Genomic DNA, 15,605 nt, shown 5'->3' on the forward strand with positions numbered 1-15,605 from the left:
ACGATATTCCATAAATCCAAATTCATAGAAATCAAGAAAACTCTCATTCGAGTTTTCCAATAAGTGTAATCCAATCCGTTAAACAACGGTGGACGAACAATCGATAAGCCCTCTTGAAAGCCATGAAGAGCCATTTCTCTCGGGTGTAAATCCGAAATGAGAAATATAGGGCTCTGATACCAATTGTTAGGATCAAGAGCACTAAGAGAGGGGGGGGGGGTGAATTAGTGCAGTAGAAAACTTTCGACGATTAAAATCGCGTTCGTACGATAAGAGCGATTTCGGTAGAAAATCTGATTCGTAAATCACTTTAACTTGTAACCAAGCAAGATACAGTTAAAGCAAAGATATAAAGGCAATTTGCAGTTATGATAGAAATCCGAATGTAAACGCAAACTGAAATATGATGTTCATACGATAAAAATGATTTACATCTAAACGCCGATTCGGAAAATGCAGAGCTTGAAACACGATCGTATATGCGCAGAAGGCAGTAAGCTTTTGAGGATGTTTACAGTAAAGATAAGATGCTCAAAGTAAATGTAAATCAAGATTTAGAGTGGTTCGGTCAATCTTGATCTACATCCACTTTTGGCTTCCTCCTCCGACGAGGTCACTGACGTCCACTAGAGGCCTTCCTTCAATAGGCGAAGGCCAACCACCCTTTAATAGTTTCACTCCTTTTGACGAGCTTAGGAGACAACCCTTACAGAATTTTTTTTCCTCTCTTATCAGATTAGAACTTAGAAGAAAAGAGGTAGAAGAACTTTCAACTCAAACAACACTTTTGAGCTCTAAAAATCACAAAGTAAAATCAGAATTTCGGTAGTTTCTAGGTGCCCTTTCAGTGTTAAAAGGGTGGGGTATTTATAGGCCCCAACCCAGTTTGAATTTCGAGCTCAAAACTGTCAATCCCTAGAATTTCGGGATCTGGCGGTTGCACCACCTGGCAGAGCTCGAAGACTGAGCCTTTGGGCGGTGCCACCTCCTCTCAGGGGCAGTTGCAACTCTTGCCAGAGCTCGAAGACCGAGCTCAAGCGATGCCACCGCTTGACTAAGGCGGTTGCACCTCCTGTCAGGGGCGGTTGCAACGCCCAGTCTCGCTCGAAGACTGAGCCCAGGCGGTGCCACCGCCTGGCTGGGGCGGTTCAACCGCCTGGCAGAAATCAGGGTCCGAATGGGTTGATCCATTCGGCCCAATTTGGGTTTTTCAAGGGCCCAATTGCCCCAAGATTAAGTTAATGGGATCACCTCCCATTTCCAACTTAATCATTGTGCTAACTACGATATTTCCTAAGACATTTACTGCAACTTGCTCCGGTGCGTCAATCGCTTCTTCCGGCGAGCTTCCGACGAACTTCCATCGATCATCCGATGAACCCTCGGTGATGCTCCTACGGACTTCCGGCAAACTCCTGGACTTGCGACGATCCACTTGGCGAGTTCCGACGAGCTTCTTTGGCAAGCTCATGGACTTCTCGGATTTGTTCCCGCAGAACCTCCGACGACTGTCCGAACTTCCGTCGAACTCTCGAACTCCCAACGTGATCATTGTCTTGATTCTGGCGCAACTCCTGCTGCATATCTTACTTTCATTGTAGTTAATCATGCACACTTAAAACAAAACTTCGATTGAGACAATTAATTATAAGCAATTAACCAAGTTGTACGGCATGTCATTGGTCCCTCGATGCTTCGTCCGATTCTTCGGCGCATCGTCCTCTCCTGCAGCCTATTACCCAATCGGCCAATTGACTCCGCAACTATGATATCCTTGGCACAATACCCGCTCTTCTTGGCCCGATGCCCGAGTCTACGGCCCGATGCCCGAGTCCACGGCCCGAAGCCTTCTGTCGATACGTCGACCGATCCACCGGCCCGACGTCCAAACTTCTGACATGTTCCTCCGGCACAACATGATTTTCCTGCTTTAATTGTCTCATCCTGATCGAAGCATCCCGCGTCACTCAAAATGCAGATTAAATCATAAACATATATCAAGTAGTTTCATCATCAAAATACGAGATTCAACACATAATACGTCAAAAGTCAATAAGTTGACTGAATTATTATGAGAATAATAATTCACTGAGACAAAATGAGTTCTAATAGGTGTAACTCATGGCCAACTCGATATTAAGTCTAGAGGGTCACATACATATGATGGATAACATAACGAATAGAGGATCAAATATAGGATATCTGATAAGCCCTTATTTTAATGGATTATTGGGTGAGATCCAATAGAGCTTAAAGTAGCTATTGAATGAGGATCCAATATTCATTAAGATAAGATAATTAGATGGAGATCCAGTATCCATTAAGGCAAGATCCATTAGGGTAAGTAAAAATGGCTATATATATATGAGTTGGGGCTTAAAAAATCATAGGCTAGACCTTTACTGTCGTCACCTCCTTCATCTCCTCCCTACTAGTCATAGGTGCCCTACAAGCCAATCACGTGAGTAATGGCACGTGTGACATGATATGCATTCTTTATGCTTATTATTATTTGATATTTTATTACTTTATATTGATTGTTACATATATGCATATATATTATATATATTGTGATGTCCATGGATCTATGTAATGAGAATTAGATCGTGATGAGATCACGATAATAAGACCGATTCACCTTTAAACACAGATCCTAAATAATCCTGTTCATAGGTTACTCGAAAGGGATATCTAGATAACTGGATAAACTAGTGTGCTATATACCCATCCATATGATAGAGGCAGCTAGTCTCATATTTGCCCATGTGGTGACACTAAGGATACAGTGCAAGTACTCATCGGAGAATGAGTTTACTAATTAATCTGCTCACGGAATACCAGATGGTTGATGATGCCTTATTATCAGACAACGATTCCATAGTCCCAATAGTGTATATGGTCCCTAGACTTGAGATACCAAGGATGTCCTGTATGAGTACTCTACTCTATGATTTCGAACTTATAGATTTGAAAGTTTCAAATCTAGTACAACCAGTTATTGAGAGTGGCAGCCAACCTTACGATGGCTATTAAGTGTCGATAGAGGATTATCTACTCTCGGTATCATGAGAGGAATATCCCTATGTTTTTGCTCAAACAAATCCTTGGCTAAGGTCATTCGGATTGAGAGAGAAAGAGTTCTTCAGGAGAATCCGATTAGAGTGAGACTCGAGGAGAAACCGTATAGGCCTGATAGCACCATGCCCGATATATGATCTTTAGGATATTAGATGGTTGAGGGACTATAGGTATATGGTAATTGAGGACAGATAGGTCTAAAGGATTGGATTCTCCTATATTGTCTGGGGACTGTGGCGTAGTGGCCTAGTACGTTTGTAGTCGATGAGTTGAGTAAATTATTATGGAGATAATAATTCACTGAGCTAGAAGGAGTTCTGACAGGTATGACTCACGGCTAACTCGATATTGGGTCTAGAGGGTCATACACATATGGTAGGTGTTGCGACGAGTAGAGGTTCAAATATGAGATATCCACCGTAGCCCCTATCTTATTGGATATCTAATAAGCCCCTGAATTATTGGATCCCATGGATGAGATCCAATAAGAGCTAATAAAAGATTATTGGGTAGAGACCCACTAATCTAAGAGGCTTGGATAATTGGATAGAGATCTAGTATCCAATAAGAAAGGATCCATTAGGGTTAAGTAGGGGCCTCTATAAATAGGAGAGAATTAAAGGACGATAGGCTAGGGCTTCTAAGTTGCAGCCTCCTATTCTCCTCTGCCCTTATCCTCCTAAGACAGGAGGCTTGGAGATTTTAGGAGCGTTATCGCAACCCTGCTGTGTGGATTACCACTAGAGAGGAGGACGCTTGGCCTCCTTCTTCCTCTCCTACAAATCTATAAGGATTCAAGGATATACGATCTCCCTATGTAACATAACTATCTCATATATGGTTTTCTGTGTCATAGGTTTTATGCACCAATCTTCGCATGATGAAGTGTTTTTGGGAAATTTAGGAGTTTTTGTTTTTCTATTCTTCTGCTGTGCATGTGATGTCGCCCATAGATTTTCCTATAGTGGTATCAAAGCTAAGTTGTTCGTGCGAAAGATTGGTTTTGAACTGTATGCATTATGTTTTAGGAAGACTTTTGTGGTCAAAATTATTGATGCAAAAGGCGAGAAAGGGCAACAACTATTGTTGCCTATGTTGTACTCGTAGAATGGCCAAAGGCTGCTTGTAGCCTTAGTCATCTGCGGTCGGCATCCTGCAGGCCGTAGGCAGGCAACCGCACAGGCAGCGCTTGCAAGCTCTGCGACAGTGGGCAGAGGCGACCGCAGGGGTGGCAGCACCTGCAAGCGTTGCGCCCGCGAGGAGAACTGCCCGCAAGGGGAATTTGCGAGTAGAAGTGCCCGCGAGGCCAGCGCCGCCTATGGGGGTTGCGCTTGCAGGCTGAACCGCACGCAGGTGCGACGGTGCCCGTAGGGGCGCCCGCTAGTAGGGGCAGCGCCGCCCACTAGCAGGGGCAGCACCGCCCGTGGGCTAAACCGCCCGTAGGGGCAGAACCAGCCGCGGGCAAAGGCGACGCCCTGCCCCATGTAGTGGTCGTCGTCGGCAAGGTGGTGGCGGCGGCAACATAGTAGGGAGAAGAGAAGGGCAGTAGGGTTTTTGTGAGCAAAAGATAGTTTTACCTCTTAGAAATTCAAAATTTTCGAGTATGTCCTTTTTGTCTGAATTACCAAAATACCTTTCATAATTTAGGAAATTCCCTGCATGTCCCTAATTTCAGAAAAATATTAGTTAAGTAAATAATTTTATTAACTATTATTATTATCTAGTAGTCCTACATGATGATGATACTTATATATGATGTATGATGTGGATGGATGATCATGGACCGTATGATGTGTGTGTACATGTGATTATATTTATTATTGGTGCTTGCGAGCCTCTAATTTATTTCTCATTTATTATCGGGCCTGTGTGCCTGTGATTAAGTTGTAATTATACGAGGAGGTGCAGTGGCAGCATGGAAGCGATAATAGGACCCACAAGGTCGAGATGGACGATCGCGATGCATGGAGATGCACTAAGATGTTGACGGAACCGACGAGGACGAGATAGACGATCACAGGTAATGAAGATATGCCACTACACATATAGATCTTGATGTGAGTGATTAGGCCCACTAGCTCGAGTCTGATCACATTATGATGTGGTCCATGATCATCTAGTGTAATTGCTCATGTGATATATGATTATTTATGCACCTAATATATATATATATATATATATATATATATATATATATATATATATATATATATATATATATATATATATATATATATATATATATATATATATATATATATATATTTGCATGCGATGTAGATATATATTAAATATGTATGTGTGTGACATATCATATTTAGAGACCAAATAAAAAATCTCTTCTCTTTATAATATAAAGTCGGTAAACGTGAAGTAATTAGATTGACCCACATGGCCTTCCATCGTTATAAGTAGGGACCGATTCTCGATATAGGTTGAGTTGGTCGAGTCACTCAAGGCTCATTTATTTCATGATTCACTATCTTGCCTACAATATAGAAATTTCACCGGTGACTTGAGGACATGGTGTTCTTGGTCGAGTCACTCGATGGTATATTATCGAATCAGACTCATCTTATAATGATGGTGATGACTTAACTGAATACTATGGTTGATCGGGTCACTCGAGACCATGGTGGTTCAAAGGCCAAATATGAGGGGAATCACAAGGAGTTGTGATTGGCAAGAGTTACCTATCTTTACGGGCTTAGCGTAATTCATCAAGTCACTCGAGGTTATGTTAAGACGTCGATTGGATCCCGATCCCCACTAGAGATCTCTAGGGGTCTTCGATTCACATACCAGAGGGAGTTGTGTGATTCGCAAAAAAATAGTGAGAGTAGATTAAGATAGAAGTCTTTATCTTAATTATTTAATTTTTTATAATATCTGCATGTTATTTATTTATGCTACATCTTTATTTTCATAAATATGTCATATTCAAATCTCTTACATGACATAATTGATGTCAACCACCTCACTGATCCAAATTACAATGATTGGGTTCGCAACCTGAGAATCGTTCTTACAGCAGAAAAAATTGTATATGTCTTTGATATAGTAATGCCTACGCCCGAGGAAGGGGCAAGCGAGGATGAGATTGCTCGCTATGTGAAGTATATAGATGACTCCACTCTTGCTCAATGTTACATGTTAGGCTCCATGACTCTTAAGTTATAAAGATAACATGAAACGATGAATGCCAAATCTATTATCCTATATCTCCAAAAATAGTTTGAGGAATAGGGAAGGACTCAGCGATATGATATATCTAAGAGTCTTTTCCGTACTAGAATGATTGAGGGGACATCGATTCAGAACAATGTCCGATTGAGTGGATAGAGAAACTCACAGGTCTAGAAATGATCCTACAAGATGACCTATGTGTAAACCTTGTACTTTAGTCCTTACCAGATTCCTTTTCTCAGTTCATAATAAATTTTAATATGAACAAGCTTGAGATGACTCTCCCTGAGCTCCTCAATATGTTGAGGGAGGCAGAGAGCACCATCAAGAAAGAGAAACCAGTTCTTTATGTTGGTGAGACCAGAAAGAAAAGGAAGGCAGAAAAGTCCCTTAAGAAGGGCACGAGCAAGGGCAGACCAGGTAAAGTAAGGATTGCTAAAAAAGACCTGACAAAGGACAAAGGTCAATGCTTCCACTACGACAAAGATGGACACTAGAAGAGGAACTACAAAGAGTACCTTGCAGAGAGGGTGAAACAAAAGCTTGGAGAAGCTTTAGGTACATTCATGATCAGTCTCCATTTGTCAAACTCTTATCATAACACATGGATATTGGATACCGGTAGTGCTTATCATATTTGCAATTCATTGTAGGTTTTAGTAAGACCTAGGAGATTGGCGAGAGGTGAGATGAACCTCAAGATGGGCAATGGAGCAAAAGTTATTGCAATAGCTGTTAGCAATGTCACCCTACATCTACCTGGTGGAGCTATTATTGCATTGGATGCATGCTATTTTATTCCTTCTATTATCAAAAATATTATTTCCATTTTATATTTGATAGTTAGTCGATATAAATTAGTTTTTTAGAATAATAATTATTCAATATTATTAGATAATGAGATCATCAAGAGAGGAACATTACATAATGATTTGTTTATGCTAGACATTGCTCTACATATCATGAATGTAAGTGTGTCCAAGAGAAAACGAGATGAGGTGAATAGTTCATACATGTGACATTGTAGACTAGGACACATCAATGAGGGAAGAATTCAAAAGTTGCTAAAGGATTGATATCTAGATACATTCGACTATGAGTCATATGCAAATTGCGAGCCTTATCTTTATGAAAAACTAACCAACTCTTTATTTAGTGGAATTGGAGAGAGAGCCACTGAGCTACTAGAACTCATACATAGTAATGTATGTGGACCCATGTCAACCCATGCTATAGGTGGTTACTCCTACTTTATTACTTTTATTGATGATTTCTCAAGGTATGGATATATGTACTTGATGAAGTATAAGTCTGAGATCTTTGAGAAATTCAAAGAGTATAAGAATAAAGTGGAGAATTAGATTGGAAAGATTATCAAGACTCTTCGATTAGATCGAGAAGGTGAGTACTTGAGTATAGAGTTCACCCAGTTCCTCAAGGACCATGGGATTATATCCCAGTGGACACCTCCTTATATGCATCAACTCAATGGTGTATCTAAAAGGAGAAATCACACACTATTAGACATGATGCGGTCCATGATGAATTTCGCCGATCTCCCCATCTTATTCTAGGGATATGCCCTAGAGATCACAGCTTACTTTCTAAACAGAATTCCAACTAAGTTGGTGGTGTCTACTCTATATGAGATATGGAAATGGAAGAAGCCCGATCTTAAGGTTGTTAAGATTTGGGACTGCCTTGCCCACGTCAAAAGACATAACCTCGACAAATTAGAATCCAAGACAAAACGGTGTATATTCATGGGATACCTTAAGGAAACTAATGGGTATTATTTCTATCATCCCAAGAAAGAACATATTTTTGGTGGAGACAATGAGAGCATAATAGAGTTGAGCGAGTTTGGAGAATCTAGCTCAAGCACCACTTTATAGTCCAAGTCTCTTCATGTACCTAGCACACGAGTTCCTACTTTACATAGGCATGGTAGAGTATTTCATCCTCCTTAGAGATATGTGGGACATATTAGAAGAGAGAATGTTGAGGATATTGATCCTCAGATCTACGAGGAGGCTATTACGAGTATAGACTCCAGGAAGTGACAAGAAGCCATGAATTCTGAGATGGATTCTATGTACTCCAACAAGGTTTGGAACCTAGTTGATGCACTCGAGGGTATTGTACCCATTGGTTGCAAGTGGATCTTCAAGAAGAAGATTAGAGTAGATAGAAAGGTAGAGACCTATAAAGCAAGGCTAGTGGCTAAGGGGTATCATCAAAGGCAAGGTATTGACTATGACGAAACATTCACACCTGTAGTCATGCTAAAATCCATTCGAATTCTATTGGCTATTATAGCACATTATAATTATGAGATCTGACAAATAGACATGAAAATCATGTTCCTCAATGATAACCTTGAGGAGGAGGTGTATATGATATAGCTTAAGGGATTCCTGTCCAAGGATAGTCCAGATAAAGTGTGTAGGTTGCTCAGGTCCATTTGTAGACTGAAGTAAGCTTCCCGAACTTAAAACATAAGATTTGATAAGACAATCAGATCTTATGACTTGGTTAAGAATGAAGATGAGCCTTGTATATACAGGAAGGTAAGTGAGAGTGCTATCACCTTCTTGGTATTATATATGGATGACATCCTTATCATTGGGAATGATGTAGGAATACTATCCATAGTAAAGGCTTGGTTATCTAGATACTTCTCCATGAAGGACGTAGGGGAAGCATCCTATATCTTGGGGATTCAAATCTATAAAGATAGATCCAAGAGGATGCTTGGCTTGTCCTAGTCCAAGTACATAGACACCATTGTCAAAAGGTTTGGTATGAAAAATTTCAAGAGATGTCTCATACTAATGAGACATGGGATATCGCTTTCTAAGAGTATGTCCCCAAAGACTCCTGAAGAAAGGGCGAACATGGATAGGATACCCTATGCCTCAGCGATACGGTCTATCATATATATCATGCTACAGAGGCAGCAAAGGAGGAAGTTTAGATAAAGAAGTTCATCACAAATCTAGGGGTCATATAGAGTAGCAAGGAGCTAATTTTCTTATATTGCGACAACTACGGGGCGATTGCTCAAGCGAGGGAACTCGGGCCTCATCATAAGTGTTCTGAGGAGGTTCTAACTTATTAGAGAGATCGTGGCCCGAGGAGATATAGTAGTAGAAAGAGTTCCATCAGAAGATAACATTGTAGATTCACAAACAAAGCCATTATCTCATATTGTCTTTAAGCGTCACAGATGTCTGATGGGGATCAGACACATTGGTGATTGACTTTAGGTCAAGTGGGAGATTGCTAGTCATAAGTTCCCTATAAGCCAATCACATGAGTGATGGCATATATGACTTGATACACATTCTTTATGCTTATTATTATGTGGTATTTTATTATTTTATATTGATTGTTACATATATACATATATATTATGGTGCTCATGGATCTGTATAATGGGAATCAGATTGTGATAAGATCATGATAATGAGATCGATTCACCTTTAAACATAAACCCTAAATAATCCTGATCATAGGCTACTCGAAAGGGAGATTGAGATAATCGGATATATTGGTGTGCTATATACCCATCTATATGATAGAGACAACTGGTCTCAAAGCTGCTCGTGTGCGGACACTAACGATACAATGCAAGTGCTCATTGGAGAATGAGTTTACTGATTGATCAGCTCACAGAATAGTAGATAGTTGATGATGCTTTATTATCATACAATGATTACGTAGTCCCAGTAGTGTATATGGTCCTTAGACTTAAGACACTAATAATATCTTGTATGAGTACTCCACTCTTTGATACCGGACTTATAGGTTTGGAAGTTTCAAATCTAGTACAACCGATTATTGGGAATGGCAGCCAACCTTACGAGGGCTATTAAATATCGATAGATGATCATCCGCTCTCGGTATCATGAGAAGAATATCCCATGTATTCTTGCTTAGAAAAATCCTTGGCCAAGGTAATTCGGATTGAGAGAGAAAGAGTTCTTTGGGAGAATTCGATTAAAGTGAGAATCGAGGAGAAATCATATGGGCCTGACAACACCATGCCCGATATATGGTCTCTATGATATTAGATGGTTAAGAGACTATCGGTAAACGGTAATTAAGGACAAATAGGTCCAAATGATTGGATCACCCTATATCGTTTGGGGACTACGGCATAGTGGCATAGTACGTCTGCAGTCGATGAGTCGAGTAAATTATTATGAAGATAATAATTCACTGAGCTAGAAGGAGTTATGATAAGTATGACTCACGGCCAGCTCGGTATTGGGCATAGAGGATCGCACACATATGGTAGGTGTTGCGATGAGTAGAGGTTCAGATATGAGATATCTATTGGAGCCTCTATCTTATTGGATATCTAATAAGCTATTGAATTATTGAATCCCATGGATGAGATCTAATAAGAGATAATAAGAGATTATTCGGTAGAGACCCACTAATCTAAGAGGCTTGGGTAATTGGATGGAGATCTAGTACCTAATAGGGTAGGATACATTAGGGTTAACGGGGCCTCTATAAATAGGAGAGAACTAAAGGCCCATAGGCTTTGGCTTCTAAGTTGTCACCTCCTATTCTCCTCTCCCCTTCTCCTTGTCAGACCAGATTTCAGGAGCGTCGTCACAACCCTACTATGTGGATCACAACTAGAGAGGAGGACGCTTGGCCTCCTTCATCGTCTCCTATAAATCTATAGGGATTTAGGGATATACGATCTCCCTTTGTAACACAACTATCTCACACATGGTTTTCTGTGTTGTGGGTTTTGCTCACCAATCTTCGCACAATAATGAATACATTTTAAAAAATTTAGGATTTTTTATTTTTCTATTCTTCCGTTGTGCATGTGATATCACCCCTAGATTTTTCTACACTCTCTGCCCCCTTCCTCTAGCTGACTGCCCCCTCTCTGGTGTGAGAGGATAGCAAGAGGAACCGATCCCTCCTTAGTTATTACGGTGTGATAGTGCATGAATACGAGTAAAGGACATGCTACGCGAAGAGGTGCGTCATCGTCACATCCGCTATATAGATCACCACTAGAGATAAGTTTGCAAGAGCTCCTTCATCCATAGACTAAGATCTGCAGATTATGAGATATTAGATCTCCCCTATGTGAGAACGTCTCAACCAGTTTATTCAGTTGTGCGATTTTTATTGCTTTGAGTTATTTCGCTCTCGATCTTGGTACGACGATAGATAAGATTATTTTTAAAAAATAATTTTTTATTTTTATTTTTTGCTGCACATGTGATGCTCTCTACGGTTTCCCAAAAGAGGAGGCTTCTATTATGTTAGTCTTGAGTGTCATGTTAGACACCAAGACCATCATTGTGTTGACAATGTCAAATCAGATCTAGAGCCTACTATCTCTACTGCATAAAAGGCTAAAATCCCTTGTTTCCTTTTATGTTAGTAACTTTTCTTTTGCAAACATGTAAAATTATAGATAGTAGATGTACAAATTTTTTCATTAATGAAAAGACTTATGCATTTATATTTTACCTTTTCTAATGGTGTTTGATGCTAAACCCGACTCCTATCGAGGGTATTATATTCATGGGTTATCTATGTTCCAAGTTTAGAGAATTTTCAAACTCGAAAGGGTTTAGAGTTAGTAAGTTCTAGAAAAAACCTCCTCAACCACCTAATAAGGATCCTCCTAGTTTGGCATAACCTTTCTTGCAAGTGAGTTGGGTAACAATTTTTCTTTCCTTCAAACTATGTTGCTAAAATTTAGAAGTCAATGTCAGACTCTTCAATTGTAGCACTTTGTCATTTCTCACTAATAAGCCAAAGTCCTTTGGTGTGCCTTTGCCTTAGTCTCATCAATCAAAGTTGATATTCACCTTTCATGTCCTTTCCATCATAGTTGCTGGTTTAAGTTATCGAGAATATAAACTCAGAAGGAATGTCTACTTTGACACTATATGCAAGGAAAAAAAGAGATTCTCTAGTTGACGCCCATAGTAGAGTCTGATGGGATATAAAGAGAAATAAACTTTTGTATACGAACAAATACTAGTAGGTCGTAAGACATAATAGAATTAAATGGAATCACAATCAAATAGAACACCAAGATTTACGTAGAAAATCCCTCCATCGTGAAGGGTAAAAATCATGAGGCAAACCATAGATAATCTATTATAAGAATAATAAAAATATAAATCTAAGAGTATTTTACCCAAAAACCCAAGCAATAATCTTAAGAGAATAATTAGGATATAAGGATTATACCACTGTGCACAATATTCAAATTCTCCCTAAGTAATCACAACAAGAATCTACTATAGATCTGATCTAACTTGAGATGAGAACACTGCCTAGATGATTGAGAACAGTCTCTCTATGTTGTCCTTGTCTTATTTCTTTTCTTTCTCTTATTTTTCTGCTTTTTCCTCCTCTTTTTTGAATCACATTGCTGTTGTAATTTTTTACCTCATTGCTGTAGTTTTTCTCCCAAATTTTTGCAGCCACCACACCCCCCTTATTAGATATAGGGTTCGATTAAAAGAGAGGTGGGCTATGGGTTGTTAAAGCCCACTATAGGCTGAACTCATGGGCTATCAACCCAACAACCTCCCCCTTCAGCTCGTAAAGGAGGTTGTCCTATGAATCCTCAATGTGAAGCCATGCCGACTAACTATCGACATATCTTATGTCTTTCTTTTGGTAAGGTCTTTATCAATATATCTACTTTGTTATCATCTGTGTGAATTTTCTGAAGCTGCAACTGCTTCTCTTCAAGTACATTTCGAATCCAGTGGTATTTGACATCTATATGTTTTGACTTAGAATAAAAAGTTAGGTTCTTACACAAATGGATGGTACTTTGGCTGTCACAATTTACTACATAGTTTTCTTGTTTCAGCCTCAATTCTTATAAGAACTCTTTTATTCATAACATTTCTTTGCAAATCTCAATAGCATCAATATATTCTACCTTAGTGGTAGAGAGAGCAATATACTTTTGCAATCTAGATTGCCATGACACAGCTCCTCCTGCAAAAGTAAGTACAAAACCTGATGTATATTTCTTTATATCTATATCTCTTACCATATCTGCATTTGTGTAACTTATCAACACAGGTGGTCCACCTCCAAAGCTTAAACAAACCTTAGAGCTCCCTCTGAGATATCTAAAGATCCACTTCACTGTTGCCCAGTACTTTTTTCTTGGATTTGTAAGAAATTTGCTAGTTACACCCACTGCATATGCGATGTCTAGCCTCGTATATACCATCGCGTATATTAAACTTCCAACTACTAAAGCATAAGGAACCTTTTGTATTTTCTCCTCCTCATCACTTGATGGACTTTATCCTGAGCACAACTTGAAGTGACCCGCAAGAGGAGAACCAACTAGCTTTGCATTACTCATACTAAACCTTTCCAATACCTTCTCAATGTATTTCTCCTGTGACAACTAAATCTTTTTATTTTTTCTATCATAGGAAATCTGCATGCCTAGTATTTGCTTTGCTAACCTCATGTCCTTCATTGTAAAAGACTCACTCAATTTTTTCTTCAACCTATCAATTTTAAACATATCTTTCCCAAGGATAAGCATGTCATCAACATAAAATAAGAGAATAATAAAATCCTCGCCAAATCATTTGATGTACATGCAATGATCTAAAGTCATTCTTTTGTATCTATTTTCAGTCATAAATGAATTAAGATTTTTGTACCACTGTCTTAGAGCTTGCTTCAGCCTATACAAGCTCTTCTTCAACTTGTAGATAAAGTTTTCTTTACCTTTGACTTTGAAGCCTTCTGGTTGCTCCATATAAATTTACTCCTCCAAATCACCATGAAGGAAAGCTGTCTTCACATCAAACTATTCAACCTCCAAGTCCTGACTAGCAGCAATATCAAGAGCAACACGAATAGAAGACATTTTAACAACAAGAGAAAAAATCTTTTCAAAGTCAATACCTTTCTTTTGACTAAAGTCTTTCACAACTAATCTAGCTTTGTACTTTGGTTGAGAACAATATTCTTGAGTCTTTAACTTGAAAATTAACTTGTTCTTCAAGGCCTTCATTCCCTTTGGTAGTTGCACTAAATCATATGTGTAGTTTTTCTATAGAGCATTCATCTCTTCCTGCATAACAACTAACCACTTCTTTTTCTACTTACTTTCAACTGCTTTCTAGTAACTATGTTGTTCACCTGCATCAATAAGCATCACATACTTATATGTAGAGTATCTTTTGGAAGGTTGACGTTGTCTAGAAGATCTTCTCAACTGAGGTTCTACTTAAAGTTGCTCTCCAACTTCTTCTTGCTCAATATGTCATGCAGATATATCAATATCGGGCTCTATATCATCTTCCTGCACATCTCTCCTATCACCCTGATATATTGGAGGATTAACTGGGTCACAATCTGCTAATCCTTCTGTAGAAGTCTTGGCTGGTGCCTTCTTTTTCAAATCCTCCAAAGTTTGATCTTCAAAGAAGACAATATCTCTGCTTCTAAACACCTTTTGCTTTTCTAGATCCCAAAGCCTGTAACCAAACTGATCATATGAGTAGCTAAGAAAAATACATTCTTTTGTCTTACCATCCAGCTTGAATCTCTTATTATTTGGAACATGTGCAAATGTATGATAACCAAACACTCTCAAACGCTTATAGGAAATATCTTTCCCTAACCATACATACTCTACAATATCACCATCTAAGATTGTACATGGTGACAAGTTGATCACATCAACTACAGTCCTTGAAGCCTCATCCCAAAACTTTTTAGGTAGCTTCACCCATAAACGTATACATCTGATTTTTTCCATGATGGTGCGGTTCATCCTCTTTGCAATAGCATTATGCTGAGGTATACTAGGAACTGTCATCTCATATTGGATGTCATATGACCTACAATAATCATTAAACAATCTTATGTACTCACCACCATTATATGATTTTATGCATTTCAATTATCTTTTTGTTTCCCTTTCAACTCTGGCATGAAATTCTTTAAAGACATTAATAACCTGATCTTTGGTCTTCATAACATAGGCCCAAACTTTCCTAGAAAAATTATCTATAAAAGTGATAAAATAAAGTGCACCACTGATACCAGGAACATTAAAAGATCCATCATGAGTTTTTGTCCTCAGAGGACTATATATATATGTATAAATATGGTCTAAGACATATATTTTTCTAGACAAAATAGGACTAGCAAATGAAACTTTATGTTGTTTATTAGCCAAATAATCAATACAAGGGTTTAGATATGTACCTTTGAGGTCTGGCAATACCTCTCTCTTAGAAAGAGCTTGCAGCCCCTTCTCACTCATGTGTCTCAATCACCTACGTCACAACTCT

This window comes from Musa acuminata, chromosome BXJ3-9, assembly GCF_036884655.1.
Source record: "Musa acuminata AAA Group cultivar baxijiao chromosome BXJ3-9, Cavendish_Baxijiao_AAA, whole genome shotgun sequence".
NCBI classification, from domain to species: Eukaryota; Viridiplantae; Streptophyta; class Magnoliopsida; order Zingiberales; family Musaceae; genus Musa; species Musa acuminata.